The sequence below is a fragment of the Scyliorhinus torazame genome, chromosome 14 (assembly GCF_047496885.1).
Source record: "Scyliorhinus torazame isolate Kashiwa2021f chromosome 14, sScyTor2.1, whole genome shotgun sequence".
NCBI classification, from domain to species: Eukaryota; Metazoa; Chordata; class Chondrichthyes; order Carcharhiniformes; family Scyliorhinidae; genus Scyliorhinus; species Scyliorhinus torazame.
In genome coordinates, this window is record NC_092720.1 from 76,077,589 (window position 1) to 76,101,455 (window position 23,867).

General features: G+C 48.3%; 1 protein-coding gene across 5 annotated transcripts in view; it reads right to left on the reverse strand.

Annotated features, from left to right (window-relative positions):
- Positions 1-23,867, reverse strand: part of LOC140389824 (inactive N-acetylated-alpha-linked acidic dipeptidase-like protein 2) — a 1,491,575-nt gene that overhangs the window by 359,744 nt on the left and 1,107,964 nt on the right. The gene's annotated exons all lie outside the window — the stretch shown is intronic.

The window sequence follows — 23,867 nt, forward strand, 5'->3', positions numbered from 1 at the left end:
TCGCGAATAAACTTTGTGGACATAGGAGAAAAACGAAAACTCCTTACTCCTAGGTCTACTAAATCTCCATGGGTCTACTCCTCCCATCTGCTCCATAAAGTCTTTAAGCACCTTAGCTGCTGCCGGCCTCCTTCCAGTCCTGGACCTCGATCTGTCCAGCCCTGGTTCCAGCACCGTGTTAAATTCGCCACCTATTACCAACTTCCCCACCTCTAGGTCCGGGATACGTCCTAACATGCACCTCATAAAGTTGGCATCATCCCAGTTTGGGGCATATACGTTCACTAAGACCACCGCCTCTCCCTGTAATTTGCCACTCACCATCACGTATCTGCCCCCACTATCCGCCACTATGGTCTTTGCCTCAAACATTACCCGCTTCCCCACTAGTATAGACACCCCCGTTTTCGCATCTAGCCCCGAATGAAACACCTGCCCCACCCATCCTTTGCGTAGTCTAACCTGGTCTATCAGTTTCAAATGCGTATCCTGTAACATAACCACATCTGCCTTAAGTTTCTTAAGGTGTGCGAGTACCCGTGCCCTCTTTATCGGCCCGTTCAGCCCTCTCACATTCCACGTGATCAGCCGGGTTGGGGGGCTCTTTAGCCCCCCCCCTTGTCGATTAGCCATCCCCTTTTATCCAGCTCCTCACCCGGTTCCCACGCAGCTGTGTCCCCCCCAGGTGGTGCCCCCCCGCCCCGCCCACCCCACCCCGTACCAGCTCCCCCTTCTCCCCAGCAGCAGCAACCCAGTAAATCCCCCCTCCCACCCCCCCTCTAGATCCCCCACTAGCGTAGTTGCACCCCCTGTGTTGCTCCCAGAAGTCAGCAAACTCTGGCCGACCTCGGCTTCCCCCCGTGACCTCGGCTCGCACCGTGCGACCCCCCCCCTTCCTGCTTCCCTATTCCCGCCATAATTATCATAGTGCGGGAACAAAGCCCGCGCTTCCCTTTTGGCCCCGCCCCCAATGGCCAACGCCCCCAGCTCCTCCACCTCCCTTCCTCCCTCCCCCACAACCTGTGGAAGAGAGAAAAGTTACCGGGTTACAGGATTAACAACATAAAAATCATCTCTCCCCCTTTTTCCCCCCTCTTCGCCCCCCATATTCGCCCCACCACTTTGTCTCAAACGTTCTTTTTTAATAACCCACTTATTCCAATTTCTCTTCAACAATAAATGTCCACGCCTCATCCGCCGTTTCAAAGTAGTGATGCTTCCCTTGATATGTGACCCACAGTCTTGCCGGCTGCAGCATTCCAAATTTAATCTTTTTATGAAGCAGCGCCTTGGCCCGATTAAAGCTCGCCCTCCTTCTCGCCACCTCCGCACTCCAGTCTTGATATACGCGGATCACCGTGTTCTCCCAACTACTGCTCCGAGTTTTCTTTGCCCATCTGAGGACCATCTCTCTGTCCTTAAAACGGAGGAATCTCACCACTCTGGCTCTGGGAATTTCTCCTGCTCTCGGTCCTCGCGCCATCACTCGGTATGCTCCCTCCACCTCCGCTCCCATTAACGAGTGCAGCATCGTGCTCACATATGCCCCAACGTCCGCCCCTTCTGCACCTTCAGGAAGACCAAGAATCCTTAAATTCTTCCTCCAGCCTTTCCACACATCGTTTATGGTGTGCCTCGTGCATCTCCGTCTTCACCACCAGGCCCTGTATATCGTCCTCGTTCTCGGCAGCCTTTGCCTTCACGACCCGAAGCTCCTGCTCCTGGGTCTTTTGCTCATCTTTTAGCCCTTCAATCGCCTGTAATATCGGGGCCAACAGCTCCTTCTTCATCTCCTTTTTAAGCTCTTCCACGCAGCGTTTCAAAAACTCGTGTTGTTCAGGGCCCCATATTAAACTGCCACCTTCCGACGCCATCTTGGTTTTTGCTTGCCTTCCTTGCCGCTGCTCCAAAGGATCCACCGCAATCCGGCCACTTTCCTCTCCTTTTTCCATCCGTATCCAGGGGGGACTCCCTTCTGGTTTACCGCACAGTGCTTTTAGCCGTTAAAATTGCCGTTGGGGCTCTTATTAAGAGCCCAAAAGTCCGTTCCACCGGGAGCTGCCGAAACGTGCGACTTAGCTGGTCATCGCCGCACCCGGAAGTCTACTCTGGTATTATTAGTGAAATTTGGATACTATGTGCATCAGTGTAAGGAAGAGGAAATAATAACACTAAAAGAATTCTGAATTAGGAACTGCATTTATTGATAGTGTTGCCTAATTCACTGAAAAAACCCTCACCCTGTGGGTTCATTATATGTAGCCATTCTTGGATGAATTTTATTTAAACCTCCTCTGCTGAGGTGGAGCACAGTAAGAAGTCTTACAACACCAGGTTAAAGTCCAACAGGTTTGTTTCGATGTCACTAGCTTTCGGAGCACTGCTCCTTCCTCAGGTGAATGAAGAGGTATGTTCCAGAAACATATAGATAGACAGATTCAAAGATGCCAGGCATTGCTTGGAATACGAGCATCAGCAGGTGATTAAATCTTTCCAGATCCAGAGGTGGAGCAGGCAGTGTTACAAAATGCTCAGCTATTACATTATTCAACACTCACTCCCACTTCCAAAACAAATGACAATATATTAAAATGCAACGTGTACATCATTTCCCAGGATACAATATGACTAAGCCAATATTGATAAGGCTGAAATTCAACATGTGAGGTTGATATTTGTTTTACTGTAATCACAATTTCATTTGTGATCGACATTGCCAGAGTAGCTTACATGCAAAAAAAATGTTTTTCCTTTACACCAGTCTGTCTTTCACAAAAATATAATAATTTAACAAGAAACAATGAAAACTTATTTTGTCTTCATTCCTGTTTTCAATTAACCTATCTTACTCATTTCTCTTCCTGTCTGGGGATCTACTTCGATTTCCATTACCTGACTCTGCTCTTTCAACAGTTCTAAATGTTGACTCCACTTAACTCCACTCCACTCCACTTAATATTTGGGACTGTGATATTGATTAATTTGTTTTAATCAAGGACCTTGATCCATTCTTCTCTAACGGTGGATTCTGCAATACCAGTAAATTCTCAGTTTCTGTCTGAATTTCACTATAGAGTGTCGGGAGAAATTTGGACTATAAGAGGTTCATCATGTTCTCCTTTTGTCATATTTCCTCTTTCAAGCAAATAATGCACAGGAGACTGATTGAGTCCTTTCTCCAATCTTTACCAGATATGTGTTCTTTATAATGACTTTCAATCAAATAATTATCACCTTGACTGTTTTGCAGCATGACCTGAACAACACCGAACCCTCTCAGTTTCATGCTTTGTGTACTGCCATGACTCACCTTCATTTTGTCTTGCTTTTTTGTTATAGAATCTGCAGTGCAGAAGGAGGCCATTCGGCCCATCGAGTCTGCACCAGCCCTTGGAAAGGGCAGCATACTTAAACCCACACCTGCATCCTATCCCTGTAACCCCACCTAACCTTTTCTTTGGACACTAAGGGCAATTTAGCATGGCCAATCCACTGAACTGCATATCTTTGGGCTGTGGGAGGAAAACGGAGCACCCGGAGGAAACCTACGCAGATACGAGGAGAATCTGCAGACTCCACACAGACAGTGACCCAAGCTGGGAATCGAACCTGGGACCCTGGAGTTGTGAAGCAACAGTGCTAACCGTGCCGCCCTTTGTTATTGATGTCAGACCTAAACAAACTAAGGGCTGGATTCTCCTCCCAGGATGTCCAGAATGCGTTTCCCGATGGGACGGAGAATTAGGACTTGGGGCAAAATCAGTATCGGCGCCAGGTGCCGACCCGAATGCGATGCCCCGACCCCTACTGCCACATGAACAAATTCTATGCCACATGCCAGCGGGACCATGTAATGACCTATTTGCATCTATTTAGCGGCCATGTGACCTATGCTCTGCCCTCCAGTAATTCTGCGGTCCCCATGGCTGGGAATCACATGGGCGCAGTTCACTTGTGGTCTCTACAATCGTGGCGCTGGTGTAGTGGACCGCCACCATACGAGCTCCAATGCCACCTCCCCCCACACCGAACCCACACCCTACTGCACCGCACAGCAGCCCCCAACCCCCGATCGCCTGTCTTCCCCATCCCCACATACGGGCGTTGACCTGATCTGCAACCCCCCCCTCCGCCAGGGTCCCTGTAAGTGCAGATACCCCCCCCAGGGAACCTTGTGATAGGGAGACCCCAACACGGATCCCTGTGATTGGGAGACTCCAGAATGGGAATATTTGTGGGAGGTTCTTGGGTAGTTTGGTTCCGGCCGCGGTTGGTGGACTGGGTCCAGTTGTTGTATCAGGCAGCGAGTGTAAGGACGAACCGGGTGAGTTCAGGGTATTTTAGGCTGTATCCTGGGATGAGGCAGGGATGCCCACTCTCCCCATTGCTCTTTGTCTTGCTGATAGAGCAACTGACAATTGCACTTAGAGCGTCAAGGTACTGGCAGGGGCTAGTGTGTGTGTGTGTGGGGGGGGGGGGGGGGGGGGGGGGGAGGAGGTGGAGCATAGGGTCTCGCTCTGTGCAGACGATCTACATATCGGACCCATTGAAAAGTATTGGAGATTTTGGTTGAATTCGGCCGGTTATCTGGGTATAAGTTAAACATGGGGAAGACGGGCGGCATGTGGCACAGTGGTTAGCACTGGGACTGCAGCGCTGAGGACCCGGGTTCGGATCCTGGCCATGGGTCACTGTCCGTGTGGAGTTGGCACATTCTCCCCATGGCTGCGTGGGTTTCACCCCCACAACCGAAAGATGTGCAGGTTAGGCGGATTAGCCATGCTAAATTGCCCCTTAATTGGAGAAAAAATAATTGGGCACTCTAAATTAAAGAAAAACATGGGGAAGAGTGAGGTCTTTCCGATCCAGGTGAGGGGGCAGGAGAGGAGATTGGGCGAGCTGCCGTTTAAGGTAGTGGGGGCGGGTTTTACTATCTGGGCATCAAGATGTTGCAGGGATGGGAGCAGCTACATAAATTTAATTTAGCCCAGTTGGTGGAGCAAATGAAGGGGGAATTTAAGAGGTGGGATGTGCTCCTGCTGTCATTGATGGGGTGGATGCAGTCCATGAAAATGTTTGTACTCCAGAGGTTTTTATTTGTGTTCCAGAACCTTCTGATTTTTATTTCAAAGGCCTTCTTTAGGAATATCAATACATTGATCTCGGGGTTTGTGTGGGCGGGGAATGCCCCACGGGTGAAGAAGGTGCTATTGGAGCGGGGACGTGGGGGGGGGGGGGGGGGGGGCGGCAGGCTGGCTTTGCAAAACTTACTGAACTATTACTGGGCAGCAAATATAGCCGTGCGCTAAGGAAGTCGGTAGTAGGGGGAGGGTTCAGTATGACAGCAGATGGAGGCAGCCTCGTGGAAGGCCACTAGCTTGGGAGCACTATTGACGGCGTCTCTGCCGCTCTCGCCAGCTAGGTATTCCACAAGTTCGGTATTGGTGGTGGCCCTGAGGGTGTGGGGACAGTGGCGGCAGCACCTGAGGCTGGAAGGGACATCGGTTTGAGCTCCATTTTGTGGAAATCACAGGTTTGTTCTGGGGGAGCTGGGTGCGGGGCTCCGGGGGTGATGGCGGGCGGGGATTGAGCGGTTTGGAGATCTATTCGTGGGGGGCAACTTTGTAAGCTTAGCCGAGTTGGTAGAGGAGTATGAGCTGCCCAGCGGGAATGGGTTCCGGTACTTACAGGTTTGGGCCTATGTGAGGAAACAGGTGCCGTCCTTTCCTGACCTGCTGCACCCGGTGTTGCAGGACAAGGTGGTGTCGAACGCAGGAGTTAGTGTGGGCAGGGTGCCGGAGATTTACAAAGAATTAATGGACTGAGAGGCGCCCGGATAGATGATGTTAAGCGGAAGTGGGAGGAAGAGTTGGGGAGGGTGCTGGAGGCTGGGTTATGGGAGGAGGCTCTGTGAAGGGTGAATGCATCCTTGTCATGTGCTAGGCATATGACGGTGGCCAGAATGAGCAGGTTCTTTGAGGGGTTGGAGGATAGGTGTGGGTGGTGCGCTGGGTGGGGGGGGGGAGGCAAACCATCTCCATATATTTTGGGCCTGTCAGAAGCTGGAGAGATTCTGGAGGGGGTTCGCTGACATGATGGCTGAGGTGCTGAGGGTGAAGGTGGTCCCGAGTCCAGAAGTGGCAATTATTGGAGTGTGGGAAGGCCCGGGAGTCCAGGGGGTGAGATTGGCTGGCGTTTCATCCTTTGCCTCTCTGGTAGCATGGAGACGGATCTTGTTGGGATGGAGGGACTCGGGGCCGCAGTACCCGGGGGTGTGGGTGAGCGAACTCGCTGAATTCCTTAGGTTGGAAAAAATAGAGTTCGCCTTGCGAGGGTCAGGAGGGACTTTGGGGTTGCAAAAGGAGGCAGAGTGGGTGGAGGGTAACTGCAGGGAGGATGGGGCGTGAGGATGTTGGCTATTTATTTGATATGAGATTTCCTGTTTGTTCTCTTTTTGGTTTTGGTTGTGTTTAATGTGTGTATATATACATATAAATGCCTTAGTAAAAACATTAAAGAAAAGGTGATAAGGAGACACCCCACAGAGACCACTGCAATAGGCGGAACATCCAGAGGGACTAATGTAATAGAGGGACCCCACCAGGGACCCCTGTAATAGGGAGATCCCCACCAGGGATAATGTAATAGGGAGATCCCACCAGGAACCACTGTAATCAGGAGATCCTCACCAGGGACCGCTGTAATAGGGGGACCCCACCAGGGACCTCTGCAATCGGGAGATCCTCACCAGGGACCCCTGTAATAGGGGGACCCCACCAGGGACCCCTGCAATCGGGAGATCCTCACCAGGGACCCCTGTAATAGGGAGATCCCACCAGGGACCCCTGCAATCGGGAGATCCTCACCAGGGACCCCTGTATTAGGGAGATCCCACCAGGAACCACTGTAATCAGGAGATCCTCGCCAGGGACCCCTGTAATAGGGAGATCCCACCAGGGACCCCTGCAATCGGGAGATCCTCACCAGGGACCCCTGTATTAGGGAGATCCCACCAGGAACCACTGTAATCAGGAGATCCTCACCAGGGACCCCTGTAATAGGGGGACCCCACCAGGGACCCCTGCAATCGGGAGATCCTCACCAGGGACCCCTGTAATAGGGAGAGCCCCACCAGGGACTCCTGTAATAGGGAGACCCCCAGTGAGCCCTGAGATAGGGAGATCCCCTAAGGGACCCCTGTAATAGGGGGGAGCCCCTCTCTGGTGATACTTGTAATGGGATGATCCCCCACATGGATGGACTCCCTATCTAAAGGAAACCCCTTCACAAACCCCCCCCCCCCCCCCCCCCCCACACACACACACCCGCCCCCAGAAAAAGGAACAGTGTCTGGAAGCTAAAGAGCAGTCTAGACAGGGCAGTTGGAAGCATTATAGCTGTAATACTTACTTTGCAGCTCCATATGGCCATTCCCTGAAGGACAACAGCTGTGTGTGTGCCTGGTTCCCACAGATCCACTCTCTGCAGGCCATTCATAGCTTCCCAGTAGTAGTCTGTGATTGACAGCTCATAAGAACCATCTGCTGCTTTGATCCATCCATATCCCTTCAATGGTCTAATTGGTGAAACCCCACCATATCAAAGAGATGCAAGTGCGTTAAGTGCATTCCAATCACTGAAGTGTGTGAGTTGCGGTGCAGGGGTGCGTCCGGGCTGATTTGCAGAGTGTGCGTGTGTGTGTGTGGGGGCGGAGAGGGTGCTAGCTGCAGGACCTCATTATCGGGTCACCCACTCAAGATGGTGGCTTGATAGTAGGATTCCTCGTGTTCCACACCATGCCTAAATTTGTGTGGCATGGAACACTGAATTGCGTACCGCTTTATGACCACAAGGGGATAGTAAAACTGGTGCATTTCAGCTTTGGCGGGAGAACATAGGGGGGATTCTCCCATCTGAAGGCAGAGTAAGGGGCTGGTTTAGCACAGGGCTAAATCGCTGGCTCTGAAAGCAGACCAAGGCAGGCCAGCAGCATGGTTCAATTCCTGTACCAGCCTCCCCGAACAGGTGCCGGAATGTGGTGACTAGGGGCTTTTCACAGTAACTTCATTTGAAGCCTACTTGTGACAATAAGGGATTTTCATTTCATTTTCATTTCAGAATGTTGACGCGTCGTAAAAACTGGAGAGTTTAAAGACGGCGTCATCGGACCGCTAAGTGTAGCGATCCTCTGCCCTACAGGAGGCCAGCACGTCACTGGAGCGACCCACGCCGCTCCAGCTGCTGATACCGGCATTAAATGGACGCCACGGGTCTGCGCATGCGTGCTGCGACCGGCGCAAATGCGCGCATGCGCAGTAGCTCCCTTCTCTGCGCCAGCTCCGGCGCAACATGGCGTAGGGCTACAGGGGCCGGCGTGGAGCAAAATAGGCCCCCACCACGAGAGGCCGGCCCACCGATCGGTAGTCCCCGATCGCGGGCCAAGCCACAGTGGAGGAACCCTCCCCCCACCCCGGGGCCGGACCCCCCCCTCCCCCCCACACCAGGCCGCCCCAGACAGGATGGATGCCGAGGTCCCGCCGGGTAAGACCAGATGTGAACGGTGCCGCCGGGACTCGGACTTTTTCGGGCGGCCACTCAGCCCATCCTGGGCGGAGAATTGCCGGGCGCCAGAGGCAGAAATCTCCGTTCACCGGAGAATCGGCGGATCGGCGTCGGGGAGGCATCACGCGATTCACGCCCGGCCCGGCGATTCTCCAACCCGGCGTGGCCTGAGTGACTCCCGCCCATAGTCTCCCAAACAGAGAATCCACCCCAAACATTTGATAGTGTCTCATTTGTTAACTAACAAATCAGCAAAGACCTCGTCACAACCTGTATAGTTCGTCCTGGAGTACCATTCAATGCTAGTGATATGGTGGTATTAAAATGTGTTTCACTAAATCCTTTCTCGGAAATAATTCATAATCTTCTGATGTGAATATTTGAAATCAGAAAATAAGTATTAATTCTGTAACTGCACTTTACACTTAGATAAATGGAAATAGTTGGTTGAGAAACTGGTAAACAGACCTGGGATAATTACAGTTCAAAGGGTAAACTGTTTATTTATAAAGGTCAGAGTTAGAGGCGAGATACCTTAAATAAGGATGACTCATCTCTGAATTTGGTAGGGAGATCTACAGTTAGTACAATAAAATATTTCAATTATTCATGTAGTCAAAGAAGCTAAAAGCACCTTTGTTAAAAGCGTTTTTTTGGTGGAATGAGCAAGTCTGGAGAGACATTAATTATTTGATGACAGAATCAAAGCGTTGTTTTGAAGGTAAAATATAGTTAATTTACAATTCTGCTGGGAACATTCCGAGTATGCCCCATTTCCATGGTGATAATGTCTCCAAGGAAGTACTTCTTTGTGTTTTGTTTTTCTTTTTACCCATCCAAGTGATGTGGGCTTCGCTGGCTAAGCCAACATTTATTGTGCGTCCATAATTGCCCTCAAGAAAGCGGTGATGAGCTGCCTTCTTGAACCACTGCAATCCAGATGATCTGGGTGCACTCACAGTACCAGAATTCTGACTCAGCAACAGTGAAAGAATGGTGCTATATCACCAAGTCACGGCGGTGTGTGGCTTGGCGAGGAATTTACAAGTGATGGTGTTGCCATGTATCCAATGCCCTCATACAAACTAGAAGCAGGAGTAAACCATTAGGCCCTTCGAGGCTGCTCTGCCATTCAATATGATCATGCCTGATCCTCTAACTCAATGCTGACCTCCTCTCGTGGCACCGTAGCACAGTGGTTAGCACTGTTGCTTCACAGCACCAGGGTCCCAGGTTCGATTCCCGCTTGGGTCACTGTCTGTGCGGAGTCCGCACGTTCTCCATGTGTCTTTGTGGGTTTCCGCCGGGTGCTCCGGTTTCTCCCACAAGTCCCGAAAGACGTACTTGTTAGGTGAACATGACATTCTGAATTCTTCCTCAGTGAACCTCAACAGGCGCCGGAGTGTGGCAACTAGGGGATTTTCACAATAACTTCATTGCAGTGTTAATGTAAGCCGACTTGTGACAATAATAATAATTATTATTATTCTGATTATTATTATTATTGTTATGTCTTTAGAGTTTAGAAATCTATTTCCCTCTTAAATATATTCAGTGACTCGGCCTTCACAGATTTCTGTGGCGGAGAATTCTACAGATTCCACACCCTCTGAGTGAAGACATTTCTCCTCCTCTCAGTCCTAAATGGTTGCCCCATATCTTGGCCCCTTGTTCTAGACCCTCCAGCCAGAGGAAGCAACATCCCTGAAAACCACATCCACTTACCCATAATTTCCCTTTCATAAATCCATGTTAAATTAGTCTAATCTCGCTGATATAGTCTAAGTGTTCTGTTATCACGTCCTTCATATTAGACTAGCATTTTTCCGACTACTGATGTTAGTCGAACATATCTATAATTCCCTGTTTACTCCTGCCCTCCTTTTTTATATAGCAGGGTTATATTTGCCACCCTCCAATCTGCTGGGACTGTTCCAGAATCTACAGAATTTTGGAAGTTATCGACCAATACATCCCCAATTTCCATGGCCACCTTCTTTAGTGCCCTGGGATGTAGATTATCAGCTGCTGAAGATCTAGCGGCTTTCAGTCCCATTAATTTCACCAGCACTGTTTCATTAGCTGTTTTGTAGCAGAGCACTTAGAAAACAGTGGCAGGTCGGACAGAGTCAGCACGCATTTATGAAGGGGAAATCAGGCTTGACAAATCTACTGGAATTCTTTGAGGATTTAACTTGTGGAGTTGATGAGAGGGAGCCAGTGGATGTGGTTTATTTGGTCTTTCAGAAGACTTTGGACAAAGTCCTGCATAAGGAATTAAAGTGCAAAATTAAAGTACATGGGATTGGGGGTGGTGTATTGAGTAAACTGGTTGGCAGATAGGAACAAAGAGTAGGAATTAACGAGTCTTTTTCAAATTGGCAGGTAGTGCCTAGTGGGGTACCACAGGGATCAGTGCAAGGACCCCAGATATTCACAGTAGATATTAATGATTTAGATGAGGGAACAAAATGTAATATCTCCAAATTTGCAGATGACACTAAGTTGAGTTGGAGGGTGAGCTGTGAGGAGGATGAAGAGATGCTTCAGTGTGATTTGGACAAGTTGACTGAGACGGCAAATGAATGACAGATGCAGTATAATTTGAATAAATGTGAGGTTATCCACTTTGGTAGCAAAAACGAGAAAGCAGTCTATTATCTAATGGCCAGGGATGTCTTGCTGCAATTAGACAGGACCTTGGGTGAGGCCACACCTGGAATACTGTGTGCAGTTTTGGTCTCCTTATCGGAAGACCTTGCTATAGAAGGAGTGCAGAGAAGGTTTACCAGGCTGATTCCTGAGATGTCAGGACTGACGTATGAAGAGAGATTGAATTGGTTAGGATTGTATTCGTTGGAGGTCAGAAGAATGAGGGGAGATCTCATAGAGACCTATAAAATTCTAACAGGACTAGACAGGAAAAATGCAAGAAGGATGTTCCCAATGGTGGGTGTGTCCAGAACTGAGGTCACATTTTGAGAATACTGGGTATACCGTTTAGGACAGAGAGGAGGAGAACTTTCTTCACCCATACAGTGGTCAGCCTGGGGAATTCACTACCACAGAAAGTAGTTGAGCTCGAAACATTGTGGGTGAGATTTACTGACCAACCTGACGTGCATTTTTCAGAGGCGGAGGCAGGATTTTCTGGTCCCACAGTTGTCAATGATATTTCCCTTTGACTGCACCTCTCAGTGCTGATTTTTGGCAGATCGGACTTCACCTTGTCCACCAGACTTACAAAATTCAATTCATGAAGCCGGGCCCAATGATGGGCCACCCGGACACCCAGATACCTGAAGCTAAGCTGGCCATGCGAAAAGGCAACACCGCCAAGTTGGCATCCTTCCCTGGGGGGTTAACCAGAAAATATTCGTTCTTTTCCAGATTCAACTTGGAACCCGAAAATGAACCAAAGCTCCTCAACAGCTCCATTAATAATTCATCTGTAGTGGGGACGGGGTATGTAACACAAAGCAACAGATAATCAGCATATAGGGCACCCTACGCCCAACCTCTCCCCTCTTTATCTCCTTCCACCTACCTGAAGGCCTCATGGCTAAGGGCTCAATCGCTAACGCAAATAGGAGGGGAGGGACATCGGACATCTCTGTCTTGTACCCTTATTCAAATGGAAGTACCCCGAACTCAAGGCGTTGGTTTGGACACGAGCCGAGGGGGCTCTATACAGTAACCGTTCCTACAAAATCAATTTTGGCCCTAAAAAAGGTATCTCCATTCTACTCTGTAAAATGCTTCTCGACATCTAAAGCCACAATCAGCTTCAGCTTAGGCCTCACGGACGGGGAAAGAACAACATTCAACAGCCTCCAAATATTGACTGACAGATGCCGGCCCTTAAGAAAGCCTTTTTGATCCTCCGCAATCACCTCAAGGAGACAGGGCTCCAACCTTACTGCCAGCACCTTAGCCAGTATCTGAACATTACATTCAACAGCGCGATAGGCTGGTATGACCCAAACTCCGTTGTGACCGTATCCTTTTTCAACAAAAGGCCTGCGAGAGTGTAGTGGGCAGGGATCACCGTGGACATTAAACATGTCTCCCAGCAACAGGACCAACTGATGAGCAAACTTCTCATAGAATTCCACCGGAAACCCAACAGACCCAGGAGCTTTACCCGTTTGCATCCGACCAAAACCGATCAAAATCTCCTTTGAGCGTAACGGGGCCTCCAACTCATCCAACCTCTCATCGCCCACTACCAGAAACTCCAACTGTGTTTTGGATCTAAAAAAAAAATCAACAGATCCAACCCTCACCCCCGCCCACCAAAGGCCCTGACCTATAAAGATTCTTGTAAAAAGTCTCAAATGCAGCATTAACTTTATCTGGATAGGAAACCAGGCCACCACTCTAGTCCCTCATCTGAATAATCTCCCAGGAGGCCACCTGTCGCCTCAGCTGATGAGCTAACAGACGGCTGGCCTTCTCCCCCCATACTCATTAAGACCACCCCCGAACGCTGCAACTGTCTCACCGCCTTTGCTGTGGACAACAGATCGAACTGCGTCTGCAGCTTCTTCCTGCTCGCCAGGAGCTCCAACTCCAAGATATCATCCATCAATCTCTGCCATTTCACCCTTACCTCCCTCTTGATATGCACCTTATACGATAAAAGCTCTCCTCGAATCACTGTTTTCAAGGCTTCCCACAGCATGCAGGGCGAGACAGGCTCATTCCTATTAAATTCTACATACTCACCAATGGCCTTAGACATGCACCCACAGAACCCCATATCTGGCAATAACCCTACATCAAACCCCCACGGTGGGAGAAGAGTGGGGCCCGACTCCAAACCCAAATCCACTAGCTGTGGGACATGATCCGAGATGACAAATGCTGAATATTCTGCCTTCTTCTTCTCCCCAAGGGAGAAGATACCTGTCCATCAGAAAAAATTCGATCCTGGAATACACGTTATGTGTACACTGGAGAAAAAAAAACAAAAATTGTTTTCTCCCCCCTCCCCCAGTTGCATAAACTTTCATGGATCTGCCCCCGCCTGTTCCACAAACGCCATCAATGTCTTTGCCATCCAAGAGCGGCAACGTTTTCCGCCTAGAGCAGTCTAGCTTTGGATCTAGCACGCAATTTAAATCACCTCCAAAAATCAGTTGGTGTGTAGTCAACAGCTTCCTAATAAGTGCGGTATCATCCCAATTCCAGGCATGTACATTAACTCGTACCACCAACATACCTGCCAAAGACCCTGTAACCATCACCGTATGGGTCCGCCACAACCTTGTCCACCAAAAAACAAACCCATTTATTGATTAGAATTGTCACCCCCCTAGCCCTGTCATGAAAGCCCAAGCGAGAGACCTGGCTCACCTGCCCCTTCTGCAGTCTGGTCCCTCACCCACACGAGTTGCCTGCAAAAAACATCACATCAGCCCGCAGATTCTTTATGCGCGAGAAAACTCTCAACATTTTTACTGGGCCCCCCAATCCCTTTACATTCCAAGTGACCAACCGAATCAGTGGCCTCCCACCCACCCTCAACCCAAAGTCAGCCATTTCCACTATAATGTATTGTTACACGCCTGCCCAGAAAAAGTTGGCCCAAGGCCCACACAAGATGGCCACCAAACCAACCCAAAAGGTTAAACAAAAACCCCATTGTCACTGTCAGAAAACAAAACCTCCCTCCCTCCCCAACCCCGCACCCCCCCCCCCCCAAACCATAGCCTCCGCCAAATATCCATATGGATCACATACCGAAGAACAATATCCCCTCTTAACTAACCCCACCCTCCAGCAAAGCAAAAATGCTACGCTCATTGAACCACGAGAAAAATATCCAACAGGCCGCAGCCCCTCCCCCACCTCTCCCATTTGCTAGCTAAAACTTTACTGTTAGTGCAGGGCAGGAAAAAAGAGAAAGAAACACCCCTACCGTCCTGGCTACAATACAACAAAATTCAACTCCACTACTAGGAGCAAGATCCCACCGAGGGCCACATATTTCCCCCCAAAAAAGAGAAATACTACCTTAAACAATATCCCTCAGAGTTAACCTCCCAACGCCCACCATATAACTTATGCAAAACAATCCCATCCCATCATAAAAGCAAAGAAATAACAACAAATATACAAAGAATACAAACTACCCCCAAACTCCTTTCCATAAACAACCATAATAAGTTCAGAGTCCATAACTTGATCCCAGCTCACGCCCTGTAACAAAAGCAACAGCCTCCTCTGAAGCTTCAGAGTAGTAGTCCTTTGATCTGAAGGTAACCCGCAGCCTCGCAGGGTACACCACTCCAAACCTCACTCCACTCTTATACACAGCCGTTTTGGCCTAATTAAAGGCCACCCACTTCCACAGCAAGCTCCTCTCTGACATGCTGGTGGACTCTAAGGTGGCTCCCTTCCCATCTCGAATCACTGTTTTCCTTAGCCCACTTCAGGACCCGCTCTTTCTCCTGGAAGCCATGTAATTTGACATTCACCGCTTGTGGTGGCTCATTCACCCGAGGCTTCTGCCGGAATGTTCGATGGGTCCTGTCCAATTCTGGAGGGGACCACAATTCACAAGCCCCCCCACTCCCCATCATCTTAACGAGCATCTGCAAAAAATACACAGTAGGTTTTGGACCCTCTACCCTCTCTGGAAACCACAATTCTGAGATTTTGTCTCCTCGGCCGATTTTCTAGGTCATCCACCTTCACCCTCAGACTCATATTCTTCTCTGCCACCACAAGATCTCGGCTTCCAGCGAGGCAATTTGCAGGCAGCCATTATTAAACTAACTTTATTTACACCTCCCCAACAGAGAAGACAATATAACAAAACACTCATCTCTTGCTCTCTACCACAGATAGCACTTTAACTTCTCTTCTGGTGAGTTTGCAATCTTTCATCCTCTGCAACCTTGATCTCATCCAAAACTCTGCTGCCCATTTCAGAAACTCTCCCTTTACCTCACCACTTTTGTGCTGGCTGACCAACACCGATACTGGTTTGACAGTGCCTTGATTTTAAAATTCTCATCCTTGTTTTTAATGCCTATCTCCATAACCTTCTCCTGCCTCTGCTGTCCCTCGCTCCTACAATTCTGGCCTCTTTGCTCCCCCCCACTTCACTCCATCATTGGCAGCTGTACCAAGAAATGTTGCACATGGGTAAAAATCAAACACCAAGATGAGTGGACATTATCCCAATAGGAGACAACCCGGGACACGGGGTTTAAATATAGTACTTTCCAGGTAAATCCAGGGTGGAAAAAAGTGCTACATAATGCAGGTTGTTGTTCTGCAACGTCTTCGCATAATTAGTCTCAGTAACTTTTACGAACCACTTTTCCCAATGACAACATTACCATTTATATAAAATAATTCAACAATAGTGAAACAGTCACACAAATCGCAGGATCTTAATGTTGTTAGCTCTCTGCAGATGTTTCTTTTTTCAGTCAATCCTTTTTAAGTCAATCCTGCGCAGTGAAAATAGTAACACATTTTTAAAAAGGTTGCTGCAAAATTAATCACAAATGAAATCAAATATAATCGATTGCATGAAACAAATTATCAGTGTCTTGCAGGGATTAATCAATAACCATTTCAGTAGCTGTTTAAAATACACATTCCACTCTTTTTTTTGGCTAACAACTTGCTTGTGGGCCCGATACTTGAACTGTGGTGCTCTGGGCATGTCTCGTGCACATGCATATTTTCAGATTAATAGTCCATGTCTGCTCATTTTCTTTATTCTGTTTCCATCCTTGTGATCTCTCTGCTTCCCTTTCTCTGTTCAACATCATAGCCATCGTTTAAATTTTTGTAATTACTAAATACACTTTTACTCCACTGGTTAGAGCATTCCTCCATTTACCCTGGAGTCACAAAGCAAACATTAATCTTAGATTGGCTAAAATACAGTTACAAAGTTCATTTTTCACTCAAAAGAGTGCACCGAATATTGAAGATTGATCTGGTTGGAGTGATGAGACGAGGGCCTGGACTTTTGTTCTGTAGTCTGAATCCTGACCTTGCCAGTATTTCCAGGTCCCGATCCAAGAGTAGTACGAATTGGCTGGAGGGTATGTTTGGTGGTCAACTAGGGCTGGCAGGCATGGGAAGGAGATGGGAGCTGAAAGCATAGGCCTGATTTAATGGGAAGATAACAGCCGTTATTGTGGTTGCCATGTTGAAATGCTATGGTAGGGTGAAACATAGAGCTGGAAAGATAGAGGCCAAGCATCCATGGAATTCCAGGCCCAAAAGTGCCCTTGAGGTAATGCGGGAGGTGGTGAGAGATAATGAAGCTATCCTGTTCCTGGATAGTGACAGGAGGCAGTTACCCAGCCAAACCAAGGAGGCTTGGCAGAAGAAGTAAGCAGCTGCAGCATCGTGAGGAAGATCTGGGCTGTAAGTGATTCAATGGCTTTGGGTGAATGTGGAGTGACACCAAGATGGCAGGCCTCCAGCTCTGCAGCCACCAGCAGGCAAACCAGCTGTGCAGCCTTAGATTGCATGGTGCACCTCAACACGGGAGGAACAAGTGTCCAAGGTAACTACCTGGGTAAATCCCTGGAACACCTGTGGAGCAGTACTGATAAATGCAGCAACTCACTTAAATGAGCCACTGGAAATAGCGAGAAAGGTCAGCATTATTTGAAGTCTTTCATTTTCCTTGCAGGAGTAGCTAGTGCACAGTGCCAGCTTGAAGATGCACACATGAGGGGTGCACCATCCTGACTAGAATAGAGGAGGCATCCTTTGACACTGTGAGGGTGGCGTCGCATTAGAAGGTGGGCATGGAGAGATGAGAATACCTGTGGGAGAGGGCAAAAAGATATTGAGATCTGTAGATGAAGGGGACAATGTGCAGTCTTCCCCATCCGACAGCTTGACAAAACCTCAGCTGCATTGGGAGTGTCAGCTCTGCAGAGATATCTGCTGTTACCTCCTATTCTCCTTATATCTCCCACAGGACCAGTGATGGCCACTGACACAATAACCTCACTGGAATCCTCAGTTGAGATGGAGACCACAATGCCAATATCTTCACATCATTCAAGCGCAACCTCTACCAGTGCAGATATATTCACATCGGTAGGTCTTCTCCTGCCATTATAACGGGTGACACTGGGTTAACAGCATTGCACTAGTGAACAGGAGATGGCGAGGGAGACAGAGACAGTTGTGGATATTCCTCCTGTAGAATTGGAGATGTTGGGCACAATTCAACTAATTAGAACAAAGTCACATAGCAAGCGTGTTTAGTCGCGTGTTTCCAGGCACTCGCAGTGTAGAGAAGCACATGACTATTCTACACGACTCGCGTTGTACAAGGAGCCTCAGCGGGGAACGCGCAGCCAAGGCTGTACATAGCTCCACTCACCAGAACTCTGCAGTGTAGCGAGAGATCGGGACGCCATTTAAAAATGCGCCCCGATCCCCAAGGCCCCGAAGCGACCCTTGACCCCCCACAGCCCAAATGTACCATTGGAGGGTCCCTAACCCACAAACATCCATGCAGGGCACCTGGCCCGATCACACACATGCGCTCAAAAAATGCCAGCGTGGCACCTTGGCAGTGCTGATGCCAGCTGGCAGTGCCACCTGTGCACTATGGCAGTGCCAGGCTGGCACACATGTGGCACTTCCAAGGTGCCATGCTGGCACTGTCAAGGTGCCCAGATGGCACCAGAAGTGCCAGGCACCACTCCTGGGAGACCCCCACGAGTGCCGTTCCACCTGATCCCCGTTTGTGGAGACCAATGCTGAACGGCACTTGCCAAAAGTCTCTGAAGCGAAGGGGATAAATCCCAAAGCCTCAGGTACCTTGGCAATCTGCATTTTAAAGTGAGACTAACTGTCCCACTTTAATATGTAGATTTGCCAAAAAATGATCTCGCCCACAATGGGCGGGATTTACATCTCAACGTCTTGTGAGATCGCGTCAGATATTGCGACGCATTGCAGGCCGAGTAGATCCCGGGAGCGGGGTCTCCAGCTTTTATTGAGCTGCCTTTCTAGCGCAACATGGCACTTGGATCACGCCATTGAGTTTGATCTCTGAGTGTGATGAAGGTTTTGAATGGAGACACTGGCCTGAATTTTCCTTCCAACACCACTCTGAATGGAGGAGGCATCCTTTCACATCATGAGGCTGGCATCGCATGAGAAAGTGGAGGATGGAGAGGTGGTAAAATCTGTGGTAGAGGCCACTGGCAAAGCTGTGGTGTTTGCCACTAACTGTGCAAATAAATCTAACCTTACCTTGTCCATAGACTGCAGCGAAATTCGCCTTCTTCCTGCAGCAGGGTCGAGTGTTGGTACAAACAGCGAGATTTAGCACGTTGGCGTATTGTCGGCATAACCACACCCACCTTCGACCACATGAACTAAAGACATGCCCCTTGAGGCCAGTCTTTCACTAGTGACATGAGAATTTTTGTTAAATTACTTCTAATATTTACAACAAATTGGGGAGCTTTTAAAAAGTGTGGTGAACTTTTAAATACTTTTTAACACTTTTATTACAGTTCTAAAAGTTTGCCAGGTGCTATCCCTTGGACATGGTTGCCACTTGGCGTCTCTCCACCCATGCCAGCACCCTTGTCTTCTCTCCCTGCAGTCCTGCCACCCCAGTACTCCATTAAGTGCTGATTCCAATATGGGTGGTACTGTGTAGTTGTGGGAGGGGCTCCCTGCACGGAGCTTGTAGAATTGGAGGTGATGGTGGGTCCGGGTTGAGGTTTTATTTTGTTGGGGCAGTGTGGCGCGAGGGTGGGTTGGGGCTGTGCAAATAATGCCAGGGAACTTTTGATTCACAATGAGCAATATATTATTTACCATCTGCTTATTTTTTGGACGGGGCTGAAGACATTTAGAGGGATGACAACTTGATTTAAGCCTCCTCTAGAGCACATGCAACTTCCGGATTTCAGCGTAAGAAAGCTTGCTGGAAGTTGTGGTGCTGTTGTATGTGAGGCCCAACTGTTTCAAATTGTATGCATTGTCGCATCAGTAACCAGTGAGATGCAAAGGAGGGCTGCTGCTTGAGAGATACACAAAGGATCACTGTTGATCCTTGGAAGGATCCAGAAAAGTTTCAGGCCACAGTGACTTTAATGGCTACTGACAGGGTATGGCGGTCAGTACTGTGAGGTCTGAGGGCTTCAGTGAGCAGTCGGCTGGTGTAGGCACTCCGTCTTTTTGACACAAGTGATTAAAAGATGGATTCCCTGTGCGGATTGGGGGAATCCCTTCCCAAGATGCTACCAGCCCATTGTTCCTCCCCACCTGGCCTCCAAAACCTGCCCTCCACAGGATGCTTGATTCCTTCTTGACCTAAAAGCAAGGGACTTACCTGGCTCCGGGATCCACTGATGTCCTGCGTGGGCCTGCTTGCAGCGTCAGCACTTCCCACCATTCCATTCTGGCATTGCTGGGACTGCTGGAGCTGCCGGGCAATCAGATTGGCTGCCACCTCCCGAGCCCGGAATTGTTCCCACTGAGGGGTGGAAGTCCCAACCTCAGTCTGTTTAACCCACCAGCTGCACATTATAGTTGCAGGGAGGGCTTTCTTTTTAGGTGTGTCGTTTGCTGGCCCCCACTCCCATGAGACCTAGCTGTAGGTGCCCTTGGGCCATGGGCACAGCATTGACAAACCAGTAATTGTCACCATTCTGCGCCGGGAGGGTTCAATTTCTGCTCCATGATCTTCAAACCTTATCTGAGACTGTTGGAAGTAAATTTAGAAAAAAAACTCTTTCCGCAAGGAGGGGTAGGAAAAGACAGTCCAAACAGACCACTGATACAAAATTAACCACGGTATTTAAAAGCAAGATAGAGGTTTACTTGGGGAATAGAGGTAATAAGATATAATGAAAAGGCCAGCTAATAAAACTGGGGAGCAGGCTCAATAGATCAATGTCCCTCTCCAGCTCTGATGGGTCTAAATGCTGAGAACACATTGTTGGAAGTCAGCCAATCAAATGGCTGTTACGGTGGTTTTGTTTTTATCTTCTCCTGGCAGCACCATAAAAGATGAAGGCGGCACCAAAGTGGAATGAATTTCTACCTCAAAATAATTGAAATTGTATGAGGCCATGCCTTAGTGTCTCCGTCTTGAAGCTGCAAAATTGGTCGTGCCCCAAATCAAAATCAGTGTCATTGCAAGTCTTTGTTAATTCTGCTTGTCCATGAGTCTTCATGGAAGCTCTAAAATTACTCCTTTCTCTTAAGGGCAAGGACACTAGCTGACACATTTGGAAAGCTTTTTTTAAAAAAAATATTTTTATTCCCCATTTTCACATTTTCTTCAGAATTTACACCCCACCAACAAACAGTAAACGGTAACGAATACAATGTCAATCCCCTTAACAACTACAACGATCCCAACCTCCCACGATCCCCAAATAACGGCCCCCCTGACAATACAAGCATCAAATAAAACTAAACCCCCCAAGGAGGAAAAAAGAAAAAGGAATCAGGAATCGCCCCTGGTCACCGTTGACATATACAGTCCACCCCCCAACCCCCCTTAATATTCGATGCCATCCAATCCCCGAAAGAGTACGGTGAATGGCACCCATGAATTGTAGGCACCCCCCACCTCCCTTCCACTTCCTCTTGTAAAATCCTCCCCCCAACCTCAGTTCCTTCCCCCAACTTTTTATCCCGGCAAGGCTCACCGAAACCTGTTCTACCAGGCTCCGATGGCCGCAGTCCCACCCCCACCTCACTCCCGTTCACTGGCCGGCTTAAACCTACCAGCATGGAGGCCCCCGCCCGGGTCTCCTTCCCCCTTGCCCGGTTCCAGGAAAACCAAGAAATCCTCTTTAGCACACAACCCAAGCCCCAAAGAACCATCATTGCAAATGAAAGTCCCAACTCTTCCCTTGTCCAAATATACAGCGTCGACTCATTTAGTACATACACCAACACATGTGAAAAAATAAAGTTACATGAGGCTACATCGGTGCACGACCCGCTCAGTCCCATTTCTCAATTCAGCCACAGTCCTTCTGCCTTCGCAAACTCCTCCGCCGCTTCCGCCGTCCCAAAATAAAAGTCCTTGCATTTGTAGGTCACCCTTAACCTAGCTGGATATACTATGCCGCACTGCACCTTGCTGATGTACAGTGCCTTCTTCACCCGGCTGAAGGCAGCCCACCTCCTCGCCAGCTCCACCGTAAAGTCCTGGCATATGCGTATACCAGCTCCAGCCCATTGCACCACCCGCTTCTGCTTTGCCCAGCACAGGACCTTCTCCTTCATGCTATACCTATGGAAACACACATTTACTACTCTTGGCGGCTCACTCGCCTTTGGTATAGGCCTCCACGCCCGATGAGCTCGATCCAGTTCATATCGGGAGGGTTCGTCCCACTCCCCCAATAGCTTCGCCAACATCGTGGTAAAATACTCCGTCGGCCTCGGGCCTTCCACCCCTTCGGGCAGACCCACGATCCTCAGATTCTGCCGCCTGGATCTGTTTTCCAGGTCTTCCATTATGGCTCGCAGACCCTTGTTGGCCTCTATCACTTTCCGCAACTCCTTCCCCATCGAGGTGAGTTGATCACTGTGCTGCGATAATACCTCTTCCACTTCCATCAGAGTCTCACCTTGCTCCCGCATCTCCACCGCTGCGCTTGATACCGCCGCCCTCACTGGGGCAATCGCCTCCTCCACCAGCACTTTCAATACCGCCCCTATCTCCATCTTCATCGCTTCCATGTGTTTTGTGAACTGTTTTCAAGTTCCACAAACATCACTCTGGTCATTTCTTCTGCTGTAAGCGATGCGGCCTCCCCATGTGCTCCAGCCTCCGCTTTCCTTACAGTTCCTGCGCTTTCTTTTCCACTCACTGGCGGACTTTCATTAACCCCCTTTTTCACGGCCGTTTTTTCCCATGCTTGGACATTTCTCCTCCCTGTGCCTTCTTACAGCTTTTTCAGCTTTTGTTGCCCCTGGGACCGGCTGTGAAATTTCTATTCCCGAGCGGGAGCCCTCCAGTGTGCCGTCACCGGAAGTCCCAGCTTTTGTTTTTGTCAAGTAACTGACTGAGAAACTGCCTGTTCTACACCAGTATAACTAGAAAATGGTTCTGCATAAATTTTAAAAACAAATTTCAGTTACTTAAAACGAGTTACTCGGGTGATGGGACTAGACACTGATTAAAAATTTATATTTTTCTGATAAACCTAATTTCAGCTGTGTTAATCAAACTGCACCAGGTTGCCCCTTTTAAATATATCAAAGATTTTTTTTAAAATCATACTTCTAAAAAATGCATTTGAAAATACTGCACAACTGTGCTGATTTATGGCGGATTTTACATTCAAATATATGCAAATTAATCGGAATGGAATTTTGAGGAAGAAAACATTTTTGAATGCAATTTGGAAGTTGCATGTATATTGCAATGAGGCCCTCCTCAACTGCCAGCTCTTTAGATTGTAGCCTCTCCAGATTTTCTGCGCAGTTTATCCCTTACACTGGGATTAGTCATAATCATTGAGGAGATCAGGCCTCATTCTATACCCTTTTTAATGGAAGTTTTTATCTTTGTGGAATGACAATCCAATTAACATACATTATTCCATAATGAAGTATGATCAGTTCATTGTAAAGCTGGTAAATAACCTTTTGATATTTATATTCCTGTACTCTGGGTATGTCTATAGTTTAGTGTTCTTTTAACTTTCAAAATTACTTTGCTACATTGTGTGAGCATTTAATTTGATTAGTGGTAATCACAAATTCCTTTCAAAATCTCCCTGTGTTAATTCAATTCCATTGTATGCTTATGCCCCCTGATTTGTTCGTATTATGTGCAATACTTAACAATTATTGGTTTTACTTTTCATTTGCATTTACTTGCTGGGTTGCACAAGCAGCCCATATGCTGTCACAAATCTTTTGCTTCATGCTGTGTCACTGATGTTCTCCCCATTTTGTGTAATCAGCAAATTATAGTCGCTTCGAGTTGGTTTTGATATCCAGATCATTTTGTAGAAGTGGAGAGAATGACAGGTTTAAAAAAAAAGAAACAGGTGCAATAAAGGCACAAACATTTTTTAAAACTTAGCACGTGAAAGAAAACCCAGAGAAACAAAACAGCGAAACACAGACTGGCAGAGAACAAAATACGCCATTATAAAGAAGCAAATTCACAGATGAAAGAGAGAGAATTGAGGAGATCAGGCCTCATTCTATCGACTGGCCGATTTAATTTTGACTGCAATATCTACCAGACTGCTCACTGCACACGAAACATTAAAAAAAATGTTTTGTTTTACCATATGTGGTAGTCACCA